Source organism: Bubalus kerabau, chromosome 2 (genome assembly GCF_029407905.1).
Source record: "Bubalus kerabau isolate K-KA32 ecotype Philippines breed swamp buffalo chromosome 2, PCC_UOA_SB_1v2, whole genome shotgun sequence".
Lineage (NCBI taxonomy): Eukaryota > Metazoa > Chordata > Mammalia > Artiodactyla > Bovidae > Bubalus > Bubalus kerabau.
Window position 1 is genome coordinate 84,286,023 of NC_073625.1, and position 26,069 is coordinate 84,312,091.

Sequence of the window (26,069 nt, forward strand, 5' to 3'; positions counted from 1 at the left end):
TGTATTTTCTCAGTCATCATATGGGAGAATTTCTTTCAAGGAAAAAGGTCATACTGTCATACTATAATGAGATGATAAAATACAAGGGTAATTGGTGGACAATCATTTATTAACTCACAGTGTAGAGGCTTGCAGCAGTGTAAGACAACACCTGGTGGGCCAGACTGCCAAGTAAAATTCTGACCCTCCTGTTTAACAGCAGTGTGATCCTGAGCAAATTATTCCACTTTTCTCAGTTTCCATTCCCTCATATTTATATGAGAAAATGAACAATACACACCTCAAAAGGCTATGTCGTTGTGTCCGTCACCCATACTAAAGACTACATAATCATTCATGTCTTCACAAAAACATAAAAATTCTTTAAGCTTGCAAAATCAAGTCTACTACTCATAAATTTCCTTATCAAAGATGAGATCTTTAGTCCATGATATCTAATTGCAAACTGAAATATCCATTTCTCACAGTGTACATATTTTGACTTCTTTTTCACCATGTTAAGAGGAATTCTGAGGACTTTATACTTGCTAAGTTAAAAGTAGAAAATACTGTTATAAATTCAAACATTCTGTCTGGTTCTTAAATAGAAGTGTATTTATTCTTTTCTAAAACATGAAATAATAAAGATAATTGAGGGCTTTCTATCAATTACTTTCTTTTCCACTTGTCTAAAAAGAAGTATTAGTATAAATGTTATATGAGAATAAACACAAAAGATAAAAATGCTGTAAGAATATACTGACTGAGCATTCAGCAGCTAGTCTCTGTAAAATAAGAATTTCCAGCATTGTAATAATGACCCACATCTTTATATGACATTTATTTTTTCAAATAACTAATGTAACTTTATCACATCCTGTGAGACAATTCTAAACAAGTGGCCTTAGAGGGTTAATTTTATGTGTCACTTGAGGCCCAGAAAAGAAAGTGCTAGTCGCTCAGTCATGTCTGACTCTTCGTGACCCCATGGACTGTAGCTCCTCTGTTTATGGGATTTTCCAGGCAGGAATACTGGAGTGGATAGTCACTCCCTTCTCCAGATCTTCTTGACCCAGGGATAGAACATGGGTCTCCTGCATTGCAGGCTGATTGATTACCATCTGAGCCACCAGGGAAGCCCTTGAGGATGTTGCCTGGAGGTATGCCTAGGAGGATATTGCCAAAAGAGATTTGCACTTGAATTGGTGACTGAGTAAAGTAGATGCCCACCACCGCTCGGCCCCCCCCCGCCCCGCCCCCCAATCCCCACTGCAATGTAGATGGACATCACCCAATCCATTGAGGAACAGAACATAAAGGAGGGGAAAGGTTGAATTCTATTTCTGCCTGACTGATCTGTACATCAGTCTTCTCTTGCCCTTGGTGCTCCTTCTCAGATCAGAATCTAATTGATGAGTTAGGTTTCTGGATTCTGGGCCTTCTAACTATAATACAAGCTTTCCTGGGTCTTCAACTTACAGATGGTAGACTTTGGGACTTCACAGCCTCCAGTGAACCAATTTCTTATAATAAATCTCAAAATTTTAAAAGCCCTCAAAGGATAAAGGAACATTTGCTAACACAATTGCTGAAGTTAGCTTGAAGAGGTTCTCCAGGCAAGCCTGAAAAAAGTTGACTATCTACATATATAACAACTTCATCTAATTATATACTTAAATGGATATATAAATAGTGATATATTACAACTTAATGAATACAATATGATTTCACATGTTCATATAGATAAAACACCTAGTAAGTAAGAAAGAGAAGAAAGGGAGAAGACAAAACTCATCTGTGTAGTGGAACAAAAATAAAAAGACTAGTGAAATTAGATAATTAGCATTTGGCAATGACTCTAGTAAAAATTGGTTCAGAGTCCTCAATAAAATCATAACAATTTATCCTTGGATCAGTTTCTGAAGGCAAAAGAAATAAAAGCAAAAATAAACAAAGGGACCTAATTAAGCTTAAAAGCTTTTCACAGCAAAGGAAGCCATAGACAGAATGAAAAGACAACCTATGTAATGGGAGGAAATATTTGCAAATGATGCAACTGACAAGAGGTTAATACTCAACATATACAAACAGCTCATACAACACAATTGCAAAGAAAAAAAATAAAACAATCAATCAAAAAATGGGCAGAAGACTTGAACAGAAATTTTTTTTAGTTTTTATTTTATACCCAAGTATAGTTGATTAACAATATTGTTAGTTTCAAGTGTAGAGCAAAGGTATTCAATTAAACATATACATGTACCTATTGAATGGACATTTCTCCAAAGAAGACATACAGATGACTAACAGGCACTTAAAAAAAGATATTGAACATTACTAATTATTAGAGAAATACAAATCAAAACTACAATGTAGTATCACCTCACACCAGTCAGAATAGCTATCATCAAAATGTCTACAAATAACAAATGTTGTCGAGGATGTGGAGAAAGGGAACACTCATTCACTGCAGCCACTATGGAGAACAGTATGTAGGTTCCTTAAAAAACTAAAAATAGAATTACCATATGATCCAGCAATACCTAAGTATATGTTTGGAAAAATGAAAACACTAATTTAGAAAGATATACGCACCCCCTATATTCATAGCACCACTATTTACAATAGCCAAGACATGGAAGCAACCCAAGTACCCATCCACATATGACTAAATTAAGATGTGATATATATATATGTGTGTGTGTGTGGGTGTGTGGGTGGGTGGGTGGGGGTGTGTGTGTATCTAATAGAATATTATTCAGCCATAAAAAAGAATTAAATCATGCCATTTGCAGCAACATGGAGAATATTATGCTTAGTGAAATACATCAGAAAGAGACGACAAATTCTGTATCATATCACTTATATGTGGGATCTAAACTCTTAATACAAATGAAGGCATATACAACTGAGAAACAGACTCACAGAAAACAAGCTTGTAGTTACCAAAGGGGAGAGGATAGGGGGTATTATGTTCAAAATCTTGTAATAACTGATACAGAGGATTATTAAAAAATACTGAATCTCTATGCTGTACATCTGAAACCAACAAAGTACTGCAAATCCACTATATTTCAATTAAAATTAATCAGTTTAATAAAATTTAAAAAATAATTCAATGAAATATTTATATAATCTCAAGCTATCACCCACAAATTATTAATAACAATGAAGAAAAATAACAAAAACTTACTCTATCCTGCAGAAACTTGGCAGTTCCTTTCTAATCAAATTCTACATCCAGATAGAATGCCATGAGAAGAACACAGCATTTAAGTCTATATTATCCCTGCTCCAAATGCATAACCAGAAGCTAGGTATCAGGAAATATCAGGTAACAGTAAATTGAGGGATATTTCACTAAATGGCTCATATCTTCAAAAATGTCAGGGTCATGACAGTCAACGAAAGATGAGGAACTAGGAGACTAGAAACACATAACTGGGAGTATTTCATGATCCAGGGCTGATGCACAGGGCAACTGACAAAACTTGAATGGGGCTCTCTCAGTGAGTGGTATGCAGTGCTTTGGGCTATACCTGCAGACATTTTATAGACTGAAATTGTTCTTAATGACTTTTTAAACAAACGGATGGAAAAACATAAAAATAAAAAGTTAGCTAGGGAGACTTCTCTGATGACACAAAGGATCAGAATTCACCTGCCAATGCAGAGGACAAGGGTTTGATCTCTGGTCTGGGAAGATCCCATATGCTGCAGAGTAACTAAGCCCATATGCTATAAGCCCATATGCCTACTGAGCCTGTGATATTGAGCCTATGAGCTACAATTACCAAGCCTGCAAGCCGCAACTACTGAAGCTTGCATACTCTAAGGCCCATGCTCTGCAAAAAGACGAGCCTCCACAATGAGAAGCCCACACACCACACTGCAATGAAGAGTAGCCTCCGCCTTCCACAACTAGAGAAAGTCCATGCAAAGCGATGAAGACCCATAAATAAATTTTTTACAAGTTAGCAATGGTTGTAAACAGTGTGAGAGTTAGACCATAGAGAACTCTGAGTGCTGAAGAATTGTTACTTTCAAATTGTGGTGCTGGAAAAGACTCTTGAGAGACCCTTGGAAAGCAAGATCAATCCATTCATGGACAGAAGAACCTGGTGAGCTACAGTCCATAGAGTCACAGAGTGGGACATGATTGAAGCAACTTAGCATGCAATGTCATTAAGAACAGAAAACATGTCATTAAGAACATGAATGTAAGATGGATGAGTTTAAATATATATGTTTAGTCCTTAATTTGAATTGGAAGTAATAGTAAGCACACATGATATATTTTCTGTTAAAATATATTTATTTTGCAGCTTAGGCTATTGAAAAGAATAGCTAGATATGATTTCCCACAGTAAGAATTGAGACCCTTGGAAAATTATGTGATGCCAGATCTGAGTCAGAAAATGCCAAAAATGGGTCTGCAACATATTTTCACAGTGGAGAACATGGCAACTATCAATATTAGATTTCAAATGGACTCAAGAGACAAAGCTTGAATTTTTTTTCTCATAATTTTTTGAAAAAGTATCTATTACACAGAAACCTGGATTGTTTTCCATTAATAAAATAATTTTCTTCTCAGGATAAATATTTTTCTGGATTAATCTTTATATTTAAAATTACATCTTTTCTCCTCTGATGTTCCCATAGTTTATCTCTAAAATATAATTAAATTTTATGAACATTTATACAAATTTAAGAATAAACTATGTGTGCATGTGTGTATATATGTGTCACACAAGGTGTGCCCCTGAGTACTATTCAAAAGAGGAATATATAAGTTGGGAACTTGCTTGCCATATCCATCAAGAAAAAGATCTCCTGTCAACCTCTGAGACCACAATGACTGTAAGTAAGCGGGTACATTTTAAAAAGACAGCAGTGAGAGAGGTGGTGTGCATGTAAACAGACAAGACATAAGGCTTCTATGAAAACTTACAGATCCAAAACATATATTCAGCCCTTGCAAAGAACGAGAGTTATTTAAGACTCTAGAGCTTAGACGTGCCAAGGAAATTTATTTTCCTGAAAATAATAAAGCATATCTGAGTCTATATACAGATAATATTTATTCCAAATGTGTCTAAACTACAACAAAATTACATCTCTGAATAAATACTTGCATTTTCACCTCATGCAGTAAAGCACTGGTACAAACCTCAAACAATCTAAGAGACAAAAATTTTAAAATTTTCTTCTATGTGGCTGTTTCTGCTCATACAACTCTGACCTAGAAATCTGTATTATCATAAAGATGAAAATTTGAAAAAATACCCAACATGCCTGTAATGTTACCTATGGGACTACTCAGTGTGCTGCAAACATTTAAGACACTGGCTGTAAGCACTTGGGTGCTTACTCCAGTATTTACCAAATAATACAATAATTAATGTTTAAAAAAAAAGAAAAAAAAATTCTGCTCACAATTTACTGGAGGGGAGGAATAACTCTTAGTCTATATTTTAAATTTAGCCCAATTGTTTAACTGAAAAAAATCCTGATAGGCATTGTTCAGTGAGTAATGGGAATATAAATGCACAGGTGCTGCCTCTTTCATACAGCCTTCCGTGAACCTTGCTTGTCTCCCCTAAATGGGAGGTGGAAGCAGGCTGTGAAGGAGGCGGATTCATCCTCGTTGCAATGGCAGAGAAGGGGACTCCTACCTCCTGTCTCCAGCTGCTGTCCCTGGTCTACCTGACTTGCTTCTTGCCACTGAATCTGTAGCTGCTCTAACTCTGATCTGATTTTGCGCTTTTCCAATCAAAGCCAGGTGGCCTTCCTCAGAACCCAGCTGTTGCTAATGCTATAGACCTTGGGAATCTGGCTGTGACTCTCCTTTGTCCCAGCTCACATGGTTAGTTCTGTGGCTGTGGGCACAGAGCCACCAATACTCCCACCATCACATCCTCACTTGGAATCCTCTTAGCCAAAACGTCTACTTCTTCTTGTCTGAGGCCTAAGAAATGAGAGGAGGCAGGGGACTGCTAACACTCAGGTCTCCCTCTGCCCAACACTGCACCATTAAGTGAGTGATCTCACATCACAAATTAATACAGGGATCTGTCTTGGGATCATTTCCTTTCAAAGTTCCTAAAACTGAATTAGGCACAAGTCTCTATCTCTTGCATCACTACTGCTTGTCTAATAACCCTATTCTTCTGTCTTATATGGAGCAAAATTGTCTTCTGGCCTTTTTCTACCCATCCCCGCCTTGCCTTTCCACAGTCCCACAAGTCAGCCTATTGCCCCTGAAACAAATTTTTCAACTCGTCTCTTTACACTCAGATAGAGAGATATGAAAAATGAGGGAGAAATTTCTTTGGATGATAGCTTGAAAATATCATGTTCAGCCTTATAATCCAAATTTGAATATGATAATCACATTTTACTTGTTATTTTTCTCTATTTATTTTACCAAGTCCCTGTTTCTACCTTGGCAGATGAGTACCTCAAGTGTACTAGGATGAAAGTCTTTTTCATATGAAGGAAAAAAGAGAAAAAAATATTATAGCAAAATATAAAACTATTACTCCCTTACTCTTTTTTACTGTAACAGTGCTTTGAGCACTATTTGTTAGGTACAGCAAGGTAAGCACTGGCCCAGTATTTCATTGTGGTAACCTGGAGTTTATACCAATTTTTGCTACAATGATTTATGAGAAGACAACAAAAGGTTGTTGTTTTCACTTGTCTTTTTTATTAGCACAACGTAACAGTTTTTAATAGTTAAAATTCTTCACCCATAACCAAATGTCTTACAAGATTATTTTTACTAAACTTGTATATAGCTAGCATATTGAAAATGACAAAAAACAGAGAACTGTGTAAATTTCAGAGGTGACAGAGACCCAAGACAAAATCAAATTTAATTTCCCTCCCAAATATTTATTTGTTGTCATGTAAACAGCACAGAAAAAGTTCAACTTTCTGGGTTGTTAGCCAGGATCTTTTTAATGTAAGCCTAGACAATGTTAACAAACTTAACTGATCAACCAGCTACACTGAATTTGAAATGTCCTTTGACATTTTACTATAGACTGCATTGAGCATGTGATGGATGCAATTAAGATTAATTGAAGGAAAACTGAAAAATAATATAAAGTTGCATTGAAAGGAATGCATTTCCCTGGTCTAAGAATACCTTTGTATTTACTAATGATAGTGAAGGAAAATTTTTAATTGTACCAGTTCAGGATTTAAACAAAATGTCATTTTGTAAAACATGTGATCACTAATCATTGTGAATGAACAAAGGACACAATTCTAGAAAGAGTCCTACTCACTGCAAGATGAAGGAGGGCTAGAATAGTGAGCAAGAAAAGATAATCATACATCACAGGTTGATATACCGTATTTTCAATAAAAGAAATATCAGGAAGTCATTTTCCATTTTCTTATAAAATGTAAAAGAAGTATTATAATAAAACTCTTTACAGTCTTTGCTGAAGTCAAGATTACAAATCACAAATATAAAAAACAATTTGTTTAAAATTTATAGAGATTTAAAAATTTTCTTTATTATTGCTTTCAATGGAAAATAGCTAAAGTATGTGAAAATATGTCACAGTTACATCTCCAGGCATATATCCATGTTATATATTACATTTTTTATATATCCTGAATATGGATTATGTAATAACAACTAACACAAAATTTGCCAATCTCATTGTTCAGGTTAATCAAGCTATTTAATCAATTTGTAAATGCATGCATGCTAAGTTGCTTCAGTCATGTCCAATTTTTTGTGACCCTATAGACTATAGCCCACCAGGCTACTCTGTCCAAGAGATTCTCCAGGCAAAAACACTGGAGTGGTCTGCCATTTTCGTCTCCAGGCAATCTTCCTGACTCAGGCGTATTTGTCGTAATTGGCACTAAAGGCTGGTCTGAATCTATGCCCTTAGGGAATTTACAAACAGTAGCATTGCAAAGTGGCACCCCACTCCAGTACTCTTGCCTGGAAAATCCCATGGGTGGAGGAGCCTGGTAGGCTGCAGTCCATGGGGTCGCTAGGAGTCGGACACAACTGAACGACTTCACTTTCACTTTTCACTTTCATGCATTGGAGAATGAAATGGCAACCCACTCCAGTGTTCTTGCCTGGAGAATCCCAGGGACGGGGGAACCTGGTGGGCTGCCGTCTCTGGGGTGGCACAGAGTCAGACACGACTGGAGCGACTTAGCAGCAGCAGCAGCATTGCAAAATAATAAATATATTGAGCAGTTAATCATTTAAACTGAAGATCTACTTAAAATGTACTCTTCAAAATCTCAGAGTTACAGCGGTAAGAAAGTGATTTGCATTAGCCTAAAATTTCACCAAAACCAAACTGGTAACCAAGGCATTTTTAAAAAATAAAAGAAAGTGTATAAAATCATCATACTGTACACTTTAAACATTAGAATTCTGTCTATTCCATCCCAATAAAGCTAGGGAAAATAATATTAAAGCAAGTATTAGGCAGTTTAAGGTGCCATATGAACAAAGCACCGGGTACAGGGAGCTGTAAGGCTCTCAGGAACATGTCTTGCATGCATTTCAACAAGATGCCATATTATATTATTTTCCTCCCTAAAGACATAAAATATTACACAGGAATACAAAAAACAGCACCTGCTTTCTGCTAGACTCCTACTTACTATAAATCTGAATCTGACAGATGAAGACTAAGGACAAGTGTAAAGTCTCTGGGAAATATGAACAACCAGATGTGCTGTTTGCCAACTCTTCCACCCCACAAACCTATTCTTTAACTGTTGAAGTCACCATGCTGTGAAAATAATGGCTCACTCAGCATCTGCTTGGAAATTAAAATTATGATCATACAAGTATTATTTATTCAAGTCTCCTAAATTTTGAGAAATCAATAGCCATCTGACAACTGTTCAAATGTAACTATGTATTATCACCATACAGAGCTCTTAGATATAAGGTAAAAAAAAAGATAGATTTCTGATTTGTAGATGTGATCTTGGAAAGATTTAATTCTTGAAATTTCTGTTATTTAAATATCACTGACTGGTTCTTAAAACCCTAAATTTATTGTTATATTCCTAGTTTTCCATTTGCAAATCCATTTTTGGTAATAGAATTAAACATTCTGATAAGAGTAGTAATGTAGCCTGAAAGATGGTACTCTTTGGAATTTCCCAGGAAAACAAATACTAAAAGGTTTGCTGATACTGCTATTAAGTCCTTTACTGTTTTCTTATGAGATGATGCAAACAAATGCAGAACCAAAAGAGTTAATACTTTAGGGTCTTTATTAAGAATGTCTAAAATGATTATATATTCTGTATTGACTGCAGAAATGCTGCAATCAATTTGTATCTCTATATTTATATTGAAAAAAGACTTCCCTAATGTTACATGATGGAGTGGTGAACATGAACCTCTCTTAGAGAGACATAACTACTTCCATATGCAACATGTATCTGGTTAGGAAATGGAATCTTTCTATGCACATTTATCAAGACCACAACCTTCTATCAACTAGCTCCTGTATTCTTCCAAGCTCATCTCTCATTACCACCCAACATGCCCATTGTCTTCTACTTACCATCCAACTTGAGAGAAAGAGTGGGTACTGAATGCTATTGACTAAGGCTTGGCCTATAGCTGGTAGGCATATTATATTTGTGGTAATTTGCTTGCCCTGATTTACTCTTGGGAATAAATGCTAGAGAATCAAGTTAGCCTAAGGACATTGTGGCTATATGCTTTAGCCTATGGTTTAGCCTTTCATGAAACTTGGCTGGAATTCCATTTTCCTAAAATTTTCACATTCTCAGAAGACAGCAACAGAGGATGAGATGGTTGGATGGCATCACTGACTCGATGGACATGAATTTGAGCAAACTCTGGGAGGTAGTGAAGTACAAGGGAAGCCTGGCTGCTACAGTCCATGGGGTCGCAAAGCACTGCACACAACTGTGTGACTGAGCAACAACAATATTAGTATTTTCAGCTGTTTTGGCAGCATTTGACACTTAGACATGGTAGATTAATTAGTATAGATTAGTATATGAAACAGGATTAACAACAAGACTACCAACTAAATGATTATGTGTGATTAAAATATGTCACATACTATTCTAAGGTCTTTAGATTTATTTTTTATAATGAATCTGTGCAATGGGTATTATTTTCATTTAAAATAGGAGGAAACAGACATAACTGATTTGACAAGTATATTAATATTTTAATCAAGGATATACTGTTCAAAAGTAAAAATATCTAGATACTATCTCAGATCTTTTCAACAAATCAAATTCAGCTTTTAATCATTTTACTATACAGTCATCCCCACTTTTAACCTGCATCTCAAGTCTAGCATATTAGAATTACATTTTCTTATGCTTAAGTTGCCAGTTGCTAGCTAATACCATTTTAATATTTCAGCAAGCTTTTAATATCTTAAGGATTATATTTTCATTTTTAATTGTATGAATTTTTCTTTATTCCTTTCTATAAAAGAATTATATTGTTCCATTATTACTATGACCTAGTAAATGTTTTAGCTGATGCCTTTTATTGTTGCTTTTATATTTTAATTATTTTTATATTTAATGACAATTTAGTTTCACTTTTTAGAATTATAATTCCTGATGATTTTAGATAACTTGTCTATCAAGTAAAAGGCACACTAAAAAAGGCAATGACTTTATCAATGCGACTATTCAATCATTAGCTACTAATCCCAAGCAATCTAATATTAATTCTTTTAGCTTTATAATTAACAAAAATGCTCATCATTTGTTGAATCCTTAACAGTATTAAGTATACTACAGGGCTTTATTTGGAGAAGGCAACGGCACCCCACTCCAGTATTCTTGCCTGGAAAATCCCATGGACGGAGGAGCCTGGTAGGCTGCAGTCCATGGGGTTGCTACAACTTGGACAGGACTGAGCGACTTCACTTTCACTTCTCACTTTCATGCATTGGAGAAGGAAATGGCAACCCACTCCAGTGTTCTTGCCTGGAGAATCCCAGGGACGGGGGAGCCTGGTGGGCTGCCGTCTATGGGGTCGCACAGAGTCGGACACAACTGAAGCGACTTAGCAGCAGCAGCAGCAGGGCTTTATTTGCATTGAATCCATTACTTAAAATTATATAGCAATTAAGTATTAACAACCTGTATTTCACGTAAGGAAAATAAGGATCACAGAGTTTAGGTAACAAATCCAAAGTCACTCAGTCACTGAAGACTCAACATGGAATTGAACTCAGATGTGTACTTGGCTAAAAAATATATATCCTTACCAATACATGAAACTATCATACTGGTATCACAATAGAAAATGTTTTCTACAATAAATAGAAGGATTCTAACCTTTAGACTAAGAAGTTTCAAAATCCCATAAAGCTCTGGGTCACTTCCTAGAAATTATTGTCATATCCAATATTATTGACATCTTCAATTTAGTCTTGAATACTTTTTAAAAAATCATGCTGTTATAGAATATGACCAAAAGTATTCAAAGGTAGTATAACGCATGCAATAATGCATACTTTTTCATAGGTAACTAAAGGACAATAGACCCTAACTTATATTCAGATTAGGAAAATCTAAGAATAACCTTGACTTCAGCAGTTCAAAGACTGACTAAGGCTTCCTGGACACTTCATTCTTCCCTTTGGTGCCTGAACTATTTGAAGACCTAGGTCACAAGAGAATAACAAAGTGAAAGCCATCAAAAATTTCCTGAATTTCACAAACCACAAGAAAAATCCCATGACAGAGTAAAACATATTGGAAAAGTAACTTATTTTGTATCGTATAAAATCAAACTGTTCTGATGTTCTTGTTCATGGTATTGTCCTGGCACTTACAAATGAATGCTAAATATGAGAATGTTTGTGCAACAGTTGTCCAGACAAACTTGAAAGCAACATAATATTTCCATTTTTTTTTACTAAAAGAAATTTTTAAAATATTTCTTAATCTTATCTATTTCTATGTCTATAACTATAAAAGGTAATAAATCGATAGACTATAGAAATAGAAACAGTCGCTCAGTTAAAAACATATATACCCAGCGACTTCCCTGACAGTCTAGTAGTTAATACTCCATGCTCCCAATGCAAGGGGGACAGGCTCAATCCCTGGTTGGGGAACTAAGATCCCTCATGCTGTAAGGTGAGGCCTAAAAAAAAGAAATCCTAATACTACTTTCAAATTCTGTTTAAAAAAAAATACACCTGCTACGAATCTGTTAGAATGACTAAAATCTAAAAATGGGCACTGTTGTTTGTAGATGGGTAGAAATGGTAGTTAAGAGATTCTGAAAGGTCTTTTCTTCAGTTTTCTCACAAAAACAGGAAAGATGGTCAGTCGGTCTCCTGAGAGTGAAGAATAAGAAGAAAGAGAAGAGAGTTTTTACATTTTAGGAAATAGTATGGACTGGGAGAGAGTATGGACTAAATATAATGATTGTCAGGCATCACTAAGAGTCCACTTAAGGTTATTAATTTAAAGTGAAAGAGGCATGTCCTCCTACACAGGTGCTGGCAAAGAGAAGAAGAAAAATGGAGGAAAATGAAGTGAGAGGCAAAAAAGTTGAAGGTGAAAGCAAGAAAGTAAATTTAATGATCAGCTAGAAGTGTGAGCTGGTAAAACAAGAAGAGGAGAGTAGAAGAAAACAAGGGCATGATAAGATCAGGCCAAAGGGGCTAAAGAATTGTTGGATTTACCAAACCAGAGAAATTGAGATGAAGAAACAAAAGTAGTTGTCAGAGGGGTGCTTGAAATTGAGATTTTTGATGATGTTACAGATATTGATCCTGTGTATAATCAACAGGGTGAAAAGCTAGATGGGATGAACAAGGAGTTCAAGGAGCTGAGAAGCCAATGTTTTAGAAGTATCAGTGACATGGACACTGAGGCCACCAAGATGTGGTGTTAAGATGACACAAATCAGATAAAAAAGCTTTCAAGACAAAGGATCCAATGGGAGTGGGGATTATTAACTCGGTGGTAGCTAATTATTGCAACAACGAAGGTAATGCATACCACTGTCTGGTACATAAAATTCAAAGTTAAAAGGTGTTAGAGAAAAGCGGAGAAGGCAATGGCATCCCACTCCAGTACTCTTGCCTAGAAAATCCCATGGACGGAGGAGCTTGGTAAGCTGCAGTCCATGGGGTTGCTAAGAGTTGGACACGACTGAGCTACTTCACTTTCCCTTTTCACTTTCATGCATTGGAGAAGGAAATAGCAACCCACTCCAGTGTTCTTGCCTGGAGAATCCCAGGGACGGGGGAGCCTGGTGGGCTGCCGTCTATGAGGTTGCACAGAGTCGGACACAAATGAAGTGACTTAGCAGCAGCAGCAGAGAAAAGCAAGAGAGAATGAATGGTCAAGAGACAAAGATGGCAATTCAAATTAGCAAGGACACTCATTTCAGTTCCAGGCTCAGAGGGATGAGAAAGGCCTGTAGGGGAAGTAGTGTTCTCAGGAGACATTTAAATTTCTGTTAGAGCAAGAAATAAAAGAAACATTCTGAAAAAGCTTGAAAATTAATGGGGATTTTTTTTTTTTCAGTTATGTACTGTGTGTTCCAGAAGACACATGGAAGGCTCTCAGAAGGTGGGGATGTCTTAGAGATGAAGAGACAATTGGAAGTGTATAGTCTCCAGTGATAACCAAGCATAGAAGAAAGGGATGACCTGGGAGTCTGGGCTTCTTGTGGTCACTTGTGTGATCAAGACAGAGACTCATGGATATTATGTCTCATGGTCTCAAGACACAGAGTGGAGGCAAGGCCATGATTCTTGGAGAAAAATTTGGGATTGGCACAGACCTCACCAGCCTTCTTCTAACAGGAAAAGTACTGACTAGGGTAGGGTTCACTGCATTCTGTTACTTTATTTTTTAATTGTAAGCACAGATGTAAACAGTAGTAGACAAATGAACTCTGTTTTTCATTGCCTCTAGAAATTCACTTAAAAATCTCTGGAGTGACTGATATGGTTCACTACACTAAAATCGTAATGTTAGTCATACATGTCTCAGAGGGTGAATATAATTTAGAAAATGTTGACATGGAATTTGCATATAGACAGTGTTTGGATACTAACTATATTTAATTCATCCACTTTACTTGTGGCAAGATTATGATTATTCTTGCACATATTGAACACAAAGTACTAACCAGTCTCTTTTTCTTATTTTGCATTACTACAAACGTTGGAAAAATATTTTTCAAAATACTTATCCAAGCATCATATTAAAAGTAAAATAAAAATGTATGATAAAATTTAGTGGTTTTATCTTGATGTAAAAATTTCTAATATATGACCACTGTAAACTTTGAGACCACTGATGCCCTTATTAAATGTTAAGGAAAGTACCAGGAAAGAAGACAACTACATTAAACAGGAATGCCTCATCATGGCATTTTTTTTCCTCTACAAAACTGTGCAACTTAATTCATCTCCACTCAAGTAATGAGTAAGTTATTCATGAAAAGGGACTTAAAACTCACTTCAAGCAGAATATCTGGCAAATAAATTATAGGCAAACTACAGCTAGATCACAAGGATGATTAGATTAGCTGTGTAGTTAGTTATGAATTCCAAAGGTGAGAAATATATGCAAAGTAACCACCTCTTGATGTTATTAATTTTATTCCAAATCAATGGAGGTTGGGGTTCATAGTCCCAACAGAATATCTCTTGGGTTGTGAAAATGTGTAAGATGTACACTTTCTCAAATATTTCCTTTCTGGAGAAGTATCAGAGATCACAAGGATCACAAGTCAGCCTGCTGGGAGAGCATTACAGAATCTTTGCCAGTCTATCCACTGGATATGTTATTTATACAGAAAAAATATTAACCTTTCTTTTTATTTGAAAATACTGTCACTTCTCCATTGCTCTTCTGACTTCTTTTCCCACCACTTAACTTGGTCACCTTCAAATAAATCTAATAGAACGAGTTGTAATTCCTCCTGGGACAATGAGTTTATGATATACACGTATAACCATCCACAAGAAGTGTATGATGCCTGCTATTTAGGAACAAGCCAATGATGATAATAAAATCATTAATTCTGTCAATATAAATGGTAATAGAAAAGGAAAATTGGATCCATGCCTGGTATCACATTTTATCCGACAGGAAATTAAAGAAGAGAAATTGAACTTGACAAATCGTAACATTTATAGACCAACATCAAAATTGTAGTCTAGAGAACACAATAAACGGCAGAACGCTTCTTAATTAAACTGTGCTTTTGTTAGGTCAGGATGAATACCTTCTGCCTGGCCAACAAAGTGATCCGCAGTCTCCCAGAGGGATTCTTTAAAAATATAGTACAAAATAAAGGCTATAAGGTTAGCAAAAATCAAGCTGACAAGCCTGCACTAATTATCTTTGGTATTACAACACTGCTAATGGAGCTGCAGTCTGAAAGATAATAGAGGTGAACTCATCAGCAGCGCCTTGGACTAATGTTTGTAAAGGGAGTATTTATTGTCGACTAGTTCTTATATTGCCCAACATTTCACAGCAGCATATTAAACCGGATCTAACTTGATTTGTGAGCATTTTTTTAACCTCTTGGTATAAATGACTTCATTTAGAGGGGAAACAAGTTTAAATAAATTGGAGAGTATACGATTTTAACAGAAAAGATCAGGCAACTGATGAAAGGACTATGCTTAAAATTTTTCACTTTTGAGAAAAAACTTGAAAGTACCTCTAAAGTGAGCCTTGGAATCGTCCCATTAAATTTTACCTATATAAATTTTCTTTAAGTCTATAATAGATTTGAGAATGTATTTTAGCTTTTTGTATATTTTCATTACGCCTAGTGAAAATTTATCTTGTTTTAATAACACTAGTGGAAATAACTTCTACTGTTTACAAAACAAAAAGCTTGTGATTTTTGTGTTTGGAGACTACCAACAGGATATTCAGTATGAGTAGGTTCTGGTTGGTTATTTTTAGTTTGCTTGCATATTTAAGTGTAGGGGGCATAACAATTACTTAGGGATACAGTCTTTTCTATTTTTATTTGGTAACACCTATTTCAGTGCCTTCTTCCTTCACTTTGTCTATCTTATGTAGCTACAGTGTGTAAGATAAAGAACTTGTTTAAAGGTCAACAAGAAAGCTTCAGCACCCCTGAAGAGCCACCATTTGCAACGACTATAATAACTGACTTCTAATAATTGACTTCACAAATAGTTAGTGAGTAATGTTCTTTATTTTCCTGTAGTACATTCCTTAAGGTTTTTACTGTAGTAATTCCTGTAGAAATTTTATTCAATTTTCATTTTATTGAAACTAGTTTTAACTATGTGATTAAATGAAGCTACGAATATTCTCTATCTGAAATTGCATTTCAATGCCTATTTTTTTACAGTACATTTTTGTGAGAAACATTTAAAGGCTTTAATGTCATAACATGCTTTGGAAAGGAAAAACACATTTGTAATCATTATCCTAAGCACAGCATTTCTTCAATTTCTATATATTTCTTACAAAGAAAATTAAAGTATTTTTAAACAAATAATATGATTCATACTACATGTGTATTTAAGAAAATTAGTTATAATAGTAATAAGTAGTATGCATTCTCAAAACTGTCATTGTTATATCATTTAAATTCATCTATGCCCATTTCAAATATGTCAATCTCCACCTAGCCATTTAATAGCTAAGAAAAATGCTAATGTGCATTTACATCAGTAAACAAAACAAACATGAGTACATAGCCTTATATAAAATTTATGTAAAATAGCAGAAATTTAATCACACATTTCAGAGCATAGTATGTTTATAATGTGGTGGTACTTTTGTCACTAAATCATGTCCAACTCCTGCAGTCCCATGGCCTATAGCCTGCCAGGTTCCTCTGACCATGGGATTTTCTATCCAAGAATACTGGAGTGAGTTGCCATTTCCTTCTCCAGAGGATTTTCCCAATCCAGGCATCAAACTGGTGTCTCCTGCCGCTGAGCCACCAGGGAAGCCCCAAGTGCTGAATTCTTGTGTATGCTGTATCTATGTACATGTATATGAACTTAAGAACTTTATAGGTTGACAGTTATAAAATTAAGATCACAGAATAGAATTAGTGTATCTGAAGAACTGATATGGGACCTGTGCCCTTGGGAGAGAACTGTGAAAGAAGAAATGTTCCCTCACCCTGTGACCCTCTTCACTTAAGAGGGCATAATCTGGGACAAAAGGTGGGGCTTCAGAGATTTGTAGGACAGCACCACAGGTGATGTGTGGAAGGCAGAAGAAAGAAAGACCAGCACAGAGGTCCTGGTAACCGCCCTGAACTCCCAAGTCTGGGGCATGCATCTGCTGGTGCATGTCGGGGCTGGGTGCTGAAACCAGGCATTCAGCAGATGTGCCTGTGGAGAGGGCTGCTGTTGGCTGAGTGGAGAGAGCCTGGAGGAGCTGGAGAGTGATACAAAGTGCAACCAGGAATATAAGCAAGGAGGAGCCTGAGTCCACCAATGAAGCCTCATTGCTACACAGGGATGCTTCCACATGAAACCAACCTTTCAGGACCACAGTAGACAACTGTTTCTCCTAAATTAATAGAGTCAAAGAAATATAAGGAAAATAAAGAAACACAGGATTCCAAGCATGACAGTATGTGAACCGTGAACTTCCAGATGTTCAAGCTGGTTTTAGAAAAGGCAGATGAACCAGAGATCAAATTGACAAACATCCGCTGGATCATTGAAAAAGCAAGAGAGTTCCAGAGAAACACCTATTTCTGCTTTATTGACTATGCCAAGGCCTTTGACTGTGTGGATCACAATAAACTGTGGAAAATTCTGAAAGAGATGGAAATACCAGACCACCTGACCTGCCTCTTGAGAAACCTGTATGCAGGTCAGGAAGCAACAGTTAGAACTGGACATCGAACAACAGACTGGTTCCAAATAGGAAAAGGAGTACATCAAGGCTGTATATTGTCACCCTGCTTATTTAACTTCTATGCAGAGTACATCATGAGAAACGCTGGGCTGGAGGAAGCACAAGCTGGAATCAAGATTGCCGGGAGAAATATCAATAACCTTAGATATGCAGATGACACCACCCTTATGGAAGAAAATGAAGAGGAACTAAAGAGCCTCTTGATGAAAGTGAAAGTGGAGAGTGAAAAAGTTGGCTTAAAACTCAACATTCAGAAAACTAAGTTCATAGAATCTGGTCCCATCACTTCATGACAAATAGATGGGGAAACAATGGAAACAGTGAGAGACTTCATTTTCTTGGGCTCCAAAATCACTGCAGATGGTGACTGCAGCCATGAAATTAAAAGATGCTTGCTCCTTGGGAGAAAGGTTATGACCAAGCTAGACAGCATATTGAAAAACAGAGACATCACTTTGCCAACAAATGTCCGTCTAGTCAAGGCTATGGATTTTCCAGTAGACATGTATGGATGTGAGAGTTGGACTATAAAGAAAGCTGAGTGTCAAAGAACTGATGCTCTTGAACTGTGGTATTGGAGATGACTCTTGAGATCCCTTGGACTGCAGGAGTTCCACTCAGTCTATCCTAAAGGAAATCAGTCCTGAATATTCATTGGAAGGATGGATGCTGAAGCTGAAACTCCCATACTTTGGCCACCTGATGAGAAGAACTGACTCATCTGAAAAGACCCTAACACTGGGAAAGACTGAATGTGGGAAGAGAAGGGGATGACAGAGGAAGAGATAGCTGGATGGCATCACTGACTCAATAGACATGAGTCCGAGTAAACTCCAGGAGTTAGTGATGGACAAGGAGGCCTGGCGCGCTGCAGTCCATGGTGGTCCCAAAGAGTTGGACACGACTGAGCAACTGAACGGAACTGAAGCATGGTGAACCCAAATAGGCATACACCAAGACACATTACAATTAAAATGGTAAAAGTTAAAGAGAGGATGTTAAAGGCAACAAGAGAAAAACACAGATTTAATTACAAGGGAACCTTCATAATGCTATCAGCTGATTTCTCTACAAAAATTTGCAGGTCAGAGGAGCATGGCAAGATCAAAGTCCTAAAAGGGAAAAACCTGCAACCTAGGATACTCTACCCAGAAATATTAATGATTTAGCAAATATGGAGTGATTAAGGACTTCTCAGATAAGCAAAAACTGAAAGAATAAAGAAATATTAAACTTATCTTAAAAGAAATACTGAAAGGTCTTCTCTAGATAGGAAAAAAGCAAGGATCTACAGCAAAGAGAAAGCCACAAATGGCAATCACTTAAACCAATAGACAATTAAAAAAATTTTTTTTCCTTTTGTGAAAAATGGTGGGAACTACAATGAACAGCAAAAGGATAAACATGAAGATGTAAAAGAGAACATCAAAATCATAAATTGCAGGCAAGTAAAAAAAATGTCAATTGTATTTAGAATGTTTCTGAGCCTATATGACTTAAAGCAAGTAGATACAGTAATGGATTAAAATACGTAACCACAAATTCACAAAAGATTCACAGAAAGCAAAAAGAAAGAACACACCCATAATAAAGAAAACCATCAAATCACAACAGGAAAAACAAAAAGAAAAAGAAAGGAATAAAAAAGAAATACAAAATCAACTGGAAAACCAGGATTAAAATACCACTTAGCACATATCTATCAGTACTTACTTTAAATCTCAATGGACTATATGCTCCAATCAAAAAACATAGAATAGCAGACTGGATAATGAAACAAAACCCTACAATATGCTGTCTACAAGAGACCCACTTTAGGGTGAAAGATACACACAGATTGGAAGTGAGGGGATGGAAAGCAGTATTTCATATAAATGGAAATGACAAGAGAGAAAGGGTAGCAATATTCATATCAGACAAAACACATTCTAAAATAAAGGCCATAAAGATAATGAAGGACATTATAAAATGATGAAAGGATCAAAACAAGAAGAAGGTATCCCATTCTAACATTTATACACCCAATATAAGAACGCCTAAACACATAAAACAAATACTAACAGAAACAAAGGGAGAAATTAATGAATATACAATGATAGTATATTGTATATTACAGGAGTACTAACACATCAAAGGTCAGAACTGTCAGACATAAAGTCAGTAAAACAATAGAGATTCTAAATAATACAACAGAATAGCTAGACTTAATGGTTATATCAGGACACTGTATTAAAAAAAAAAAACCAAAACCCTAAAGACTCCACCAGAAAATTACTAGAACTAATCAATGACTATAGTAAAGTTGCAGGATATAAAATCAACACACAGAAATCCCTTGCATTCCTATACACTAATAATGAGAAAACAGAAAGAGAAATTAAGGAAACAATTCCATTCACCATTGCAACGGAAAGAATAAAATACTTAGGAATATATCTACCTAAAGAATCTAAAGACCTATATATAGAAAACTATAAAACACTGGTGAAAGAAATCAAAGAGGACACTAACAGATGGAGAAATATACCATGTTCATGGATTGGAAGAATCAATGTAGTGAAAATGAGTATACTACCCAAAGCAATCTATAGATTCAATGCAATCCCTATCAAGCTACCAACAGCATTCTTCACAGAGCTAGAACAAATAATTTCACAATTTGTATGGAAAAACAAAAAACCTCGAATAGCCAAAGCGATCTTGAGAAAGAAGAATGGAACTGGAGGAATCAACCTACCTGACTTCAGGCTCTACTACAAAGCCACAGTTATCAAGACAGTATGGTACTGGCACAAAGACAGAAATATAGATCAATGGAACAAAATAGAAAGCCCAGAGATAAATCCACGCACATATGGACACCTTATCTTCGACAAAGGAGGCAAGAATATACAATGGATTAAAGACAATCTCTTTAACAAGTGGTGCTGGGAACTCTGGTCAACCACTTGTAAAAGAATGAAACTAGAACACTTTCTAACACCATACACAAAAATAAACTCAAAATGGATTAAAGATCTAAACGTAAGACCAGAAACTATAAAACTCCTAGAGGAGAACATAGGCAAAACACTCTCTGACATACATCACAGCAGGATCCTCTATGACCCACCTCCCAGAATATTGGAAATAAAAGCAAAAATAAACAAATGGGACCTAATTAACCTTAAAAGCTTCTGCACATCAAAGGAAACTATTAGCAAGGTGAAAAGACAGCCTTCAGAATGGGAGAAGATAATAGCAAATGAAGCAACTGACAAACAACTAATCTCGAGAATATACAAGCAACTCCTACAGCTCAACTCCAGAAAAATAAATGACCCAATCAAAAAATGGGCCAAAGAACTAAATAGACATTTCTCCAAAGAAGACATAAAGATGGCTAACAAACACATGAAAAGATGCTCAACATCACTCATTATCAGAGAAATGCAAATCAAAACCACTATGAGGTACCATTTCACGCCAGTCAGAATGGCTGCAATCCAAAAGTCTACAAGTAATAAATGCTGGAGAGGGTGTGGAGAAAAGGGAACCCTCTTACACTGTTGGTGGGAATGCAAACTAGTGCAGCCACTATGGAGAACAGTGTGGAGATTCCTTAAAAAGCTGGAAATAGACATGCCTTATGATCCAGCAATCCCACTGCTGGGCATACACACTGAGAAAACCAGAAGGGAAAGAGACACGAGTACCCCAATGTTCATCGCAGCACTGTTTATAATAGCCAGGACATGGAAGCAACCTAGATGTCCATCAGCAGATGAATGGATAAGAAAGCTGTGGTACATATACACAATGGAGTATTATTCAGCCATTAAAAAGAATACATTTGAATCAGTTCTAATGAGGTGGATGAAACTGGAGCCTATTATACAGAGTGAAGTAAGCCAGAAAGAAAAACACCAATACAGTATACTAACACATATATATGGAATTTAGAAAGATGGTAACAATAACCCTGTGTACGAGACAGCAAAAGAGACACCGATGTATAGAACAGTCTTATGGACTCTGTGGGAGAGGGAGAGGGTGGGAAGATTTGGGAGAATGGCATTGAAACATGTAAATATCATGTATGAAATGAGTTGCCAGTCCAGGTTCGATGCACGATACTGGATGCTTGGGGCTGGTGCACTGGGACGACCCAGAGGGATGGAATGGGGAGGGAGGAGGGAGGAGGGTTCAGGATGGGGAACACATGTATACCTGTGGCGGATTCATTTTGATATTTGGCAAATCTAATACAGTTATGTAAAGTTTAAAAATAAAATAAAATTAAAAAAAAAAAAACCAAAACCCACCAGAATACACATTCTTTTCAAGTGCACATAGAACATTCTCCAGGATTAACTACATAGCTGTACATAAAACAAGCCTCAACAAATTTACGAAAGTGGAATATATTTCAAGCATCTTTTCTGACCGTAACAGCATGAAACACAAAATAAACTACAGAAAGGGAAGCAACAACAAAAATGATCACATATACTAAACAACATGTTATTTAAAAAAAAAGGAAATAAAATGAAAGAGAAAATTAAAAAAAATCTTGAGACAAATGACAACGAAAATACAATCATAAAAAGTCTATGAAATGCAGCAAAAGCCATTCATAGTGATATAGGCCTTCCACCAAAAAAAAAAAAGTTCAAATAAACAATGTAACCTACCATCTAAAAGAATTGGGGAAAAAACAAACAAAACTTAAAGTCAGCAGAAGGAAGGAAGTAAAATGATCAAAAAGGAAGAATAAAAGAGGTTTAAAAAACAATAGAAAAAATAATTAAAACCAAAAACTGGCTCTTTGAAGGTATAAACAAAATTGATAAACTTCTGGGCAGGCTCAGTAAGAAGAAAATAGAAAGGACCCACATAAAATAAGAAATTAAAGATGATAGAAATAACAACTGATATTGCAGAAAGACACACAAAAAAAGAGAATATATGAACAATTATTTGCCAAAAAACTTGACAACCTAGAAGAAATGGATAGTTTCTAGAAACTCAGTGCATCAAAACTGAATCAAGGAGAAACAGATAATTTGAAATGAACAATCACTAGAAGTGAAATAGATCTGTAATAAAAAAAATAAAACTTTCTGCAAACAAAAGCTCTGGACCAGATGGCTTCCCTGGGGAATTCCATCAAACATATAAAGAACTTATATCAATCCTTCTAAAACTCTTCCAAAATTTAAAGAAAAGGAAACAGTACCAAGGTCATTTTATGATGTCCCCATCAACTTGATACCAAAATCAGACAAAGACACTACTAAAAAAGAAAATTACAGGCCAATATCTTTGAGTAATACAGATGCAAAAATTTTCAACAAAATATTAGCAAAGCAAATTCAACAACACATAAAAAAGATCATATACCATGATCAAGTTGGATTTATTCCAGGGCTCAACATACACAAATCTGTCAATGTGATACACCACATCAACAAAAGAAAAGGTAAGAACCACATGATCATCCCAATAGATGCAGAAAAAGCATATGATAAAATTAAACATCCATTCATGATAAAAAAAATTCTTATCAAACTAGGTATCTAAGTAAAATATCTCAACATAAAAAGGCTATTTATGACAAACCCACAGTAAACATTATCAGATCAGATCAGTCGCTCAGTCGTGTCCAACTCTTTGCGACCCCATGAATCGCAGCACGCCAGGCCTCCCTGTCCATCACCAACTCCCGGAGTTCACTGAGACTCATGTCCATTGAGTCAGTGATGCCATCCAGCCATCTCATCCTCTGTCGTCCCCTTCTCTCAACGATAAAAAGCTGAAAGCCTTCCCACTAAAACTGGAATAAGACAAGGATGTCCACTCTCACCATTTCTATTCAACAAAGTATTGGAAATCTTAGCCATAGCAAATAGACAAGAAAAGGAAATGAAATATATTCAAACTGGACAAGAAGAGATGAAACTGTCATTCTATGCAGATATCAAGAAACACATCTAAAAAACCCTAAGGATACGAGATTTAACATGCAGAAATTTATTGCAGTTCACATTAACAATGAAGTATCAGAAAAGGAAATTAAAAAAAAATTACATGAAGAAAATTTTTTAAATTACATGAATGAAAATAAAATAAAATAATACTTAGAAATAAACCTGACCTAGGAGGTAAAAGACTTAATCACTGAGAAGTATACAACACTGATAAAGAAAACTGAAGATAAAGAAATGGAAAGATATCCCATGCTCTTGGAGGGGAAGAATGAATATTGTTAAATGACCATACTACCCAGAGCAGTCTACAGATTTGATGTGATCCCTATCAAATTAGTAATGACATTTTTCACAGAACTAGAATAAATAATCCTAAAATTCATATATAACTGTAAAAGATGCAGAACTGCCAAAGCAATCCCAAGTAAAAAGAACAAAGCTGGAGGCATAACTTTCCCAAACTTCAAAAAACACTACAAAGTAATCAAAACAGGGTAGTGTTGGCACAAAAACAGACATACAGATCAATGGAACGTAGCAGAAAGCCCACAAACAAACCCATACATCTATAATCAGTTAATCTTTGACAAAGGAGATAAGAATATACAAAAGAGAAAAGGCAGTCTCTTCAGTAAGTAGTGCTGGGAAAGATGGAAAGTCAATTAATTAGAACATACCCTCTCACTATACACAAAAATAATCTCCAAATGACTTAAGGACCTAACTATAAGACAGTACTTCATAAAACTCCCAGAAGAGAACATAGGAGAAACACTGTCTGACATAAATCATACCAATATTTTCTTAGGTCAATCTCCCAAGGCAACAGAAATAAAAGCAAAAATAAACAAATGGGATCTAATCAAACTTTAAGGTTTTCACACAGCAAAGGAAATGAAAAACAAAATGAAAAGATAACCTATGGAAAAAATATTTGCAAACAATGAGACCAACAAGGTCTCAATTTCCAAAACACACAAACAGTTCATACAATTCAACAACAACAACAATAAAACAACTCAATTGAAAAATAAGCAAAAGGACTAAACAGACCTTTCTTCAAAGAAGACACAGATGGCCAATAGGCACATGAAAAGATGCTCAACATCACCAATTATTAGAGAAATGCAAATCAAAACTACAGTGAGATATGACCTCCCATCAGTCAGAATGTCCATCATTAAAAAGTCTACAAACAATAACTGCCAGAGACGGTGGGCAGAAAAGGAAACCCTCCTACTTTCTGGGTGGGAATGTAACTGACGCAGCCAGAGTGGAAAATATTATGGAGGTTCCTTAAAAAACTAAAAATAGAATTACCATATGTCCAGCAAGCCCACTCCTGAGCATGTATCGAGAAAAAATGAAAACACTAATTCACAAAGATACATGCAACCCAGTGTTCACAGCAACACCACTTACAATAGCCAAGACATGGAAGCAACCTAAGTACCCATCCACAGATGACTGAATTAAGAGGATGTGGTACATATATACCATGGATATGAAACAATGAAATAATGCCATTTGCAGGAACATGGGTAGTACTAGATATTATCATACTAAATGAAGTTAGAAAGACAAATCACATAGCATATGATATCACTTATATGTGGAATCTAAAATATGACACAAATGAACTTATTTATGAAAATAGAGACTCACAGATGTAGAAAACAAACTTATGGTTCCCCAAGGGGAAAAGAGGAGGAGGAGCGGATAAATCAGGAGGTTGGAATTAGCAAAAACACACTATTATACATAAAATAAACAACAGGATGCTACTGCATAGCACAGGGAACTATATTTAAAATCCTACAATAAACCGTAATAGAAAAGATATGAAAAAGTATATGTGTGTGTGTATGTGTGTGTATAAAACTGAATCACTTTGCTGTCCGCCAGAAACTAACACACAATTGTAAATAAACTATACTTCAATTTAAATATATATATATATTAAAAAAAACATGGCATGCCTATGGAAGTCAATTCCAAAAGAATTTTAAAATTCAGGATGGGGAACACATGTATACCTGTGGCAGGTTCATTTTGATATTTGGCAAAACTAATACAATTATGTAAAGTTTAAAAATAAAATAAAATTTATAAAAAAAAAAATTAAAAAAAAGAAAAAAAATAACGTTTAAAACATTTTTAAAAATTATTGAATGTAATTTAAACATGAAGAGAACATTA

The 26,069-nt window shown here is 35.7% G+C and overlaps 1 long non-coding RNA gene across 1 annotated transcript in view; it reads right to left on the minus strand.

The window, feature by feature from the left end:
• Positions 1-537: 537 nt before the first annotated feature.
• Positions 538-26,069, minus strand: part of LOC129643418 (uncharacterized) — a 54,900-nt gene continuing 29,368 nt past the window's right edge. Inside the window, exon 3 of the long non-coding RNA XR_008710299.1 lies at positions 538-1,145. This is a non-coding gene — a long non-coding RNA (uncharacterized LOC129643418). The remainder of the gene's footprint in view (positions 1,146-26,069) is intronic.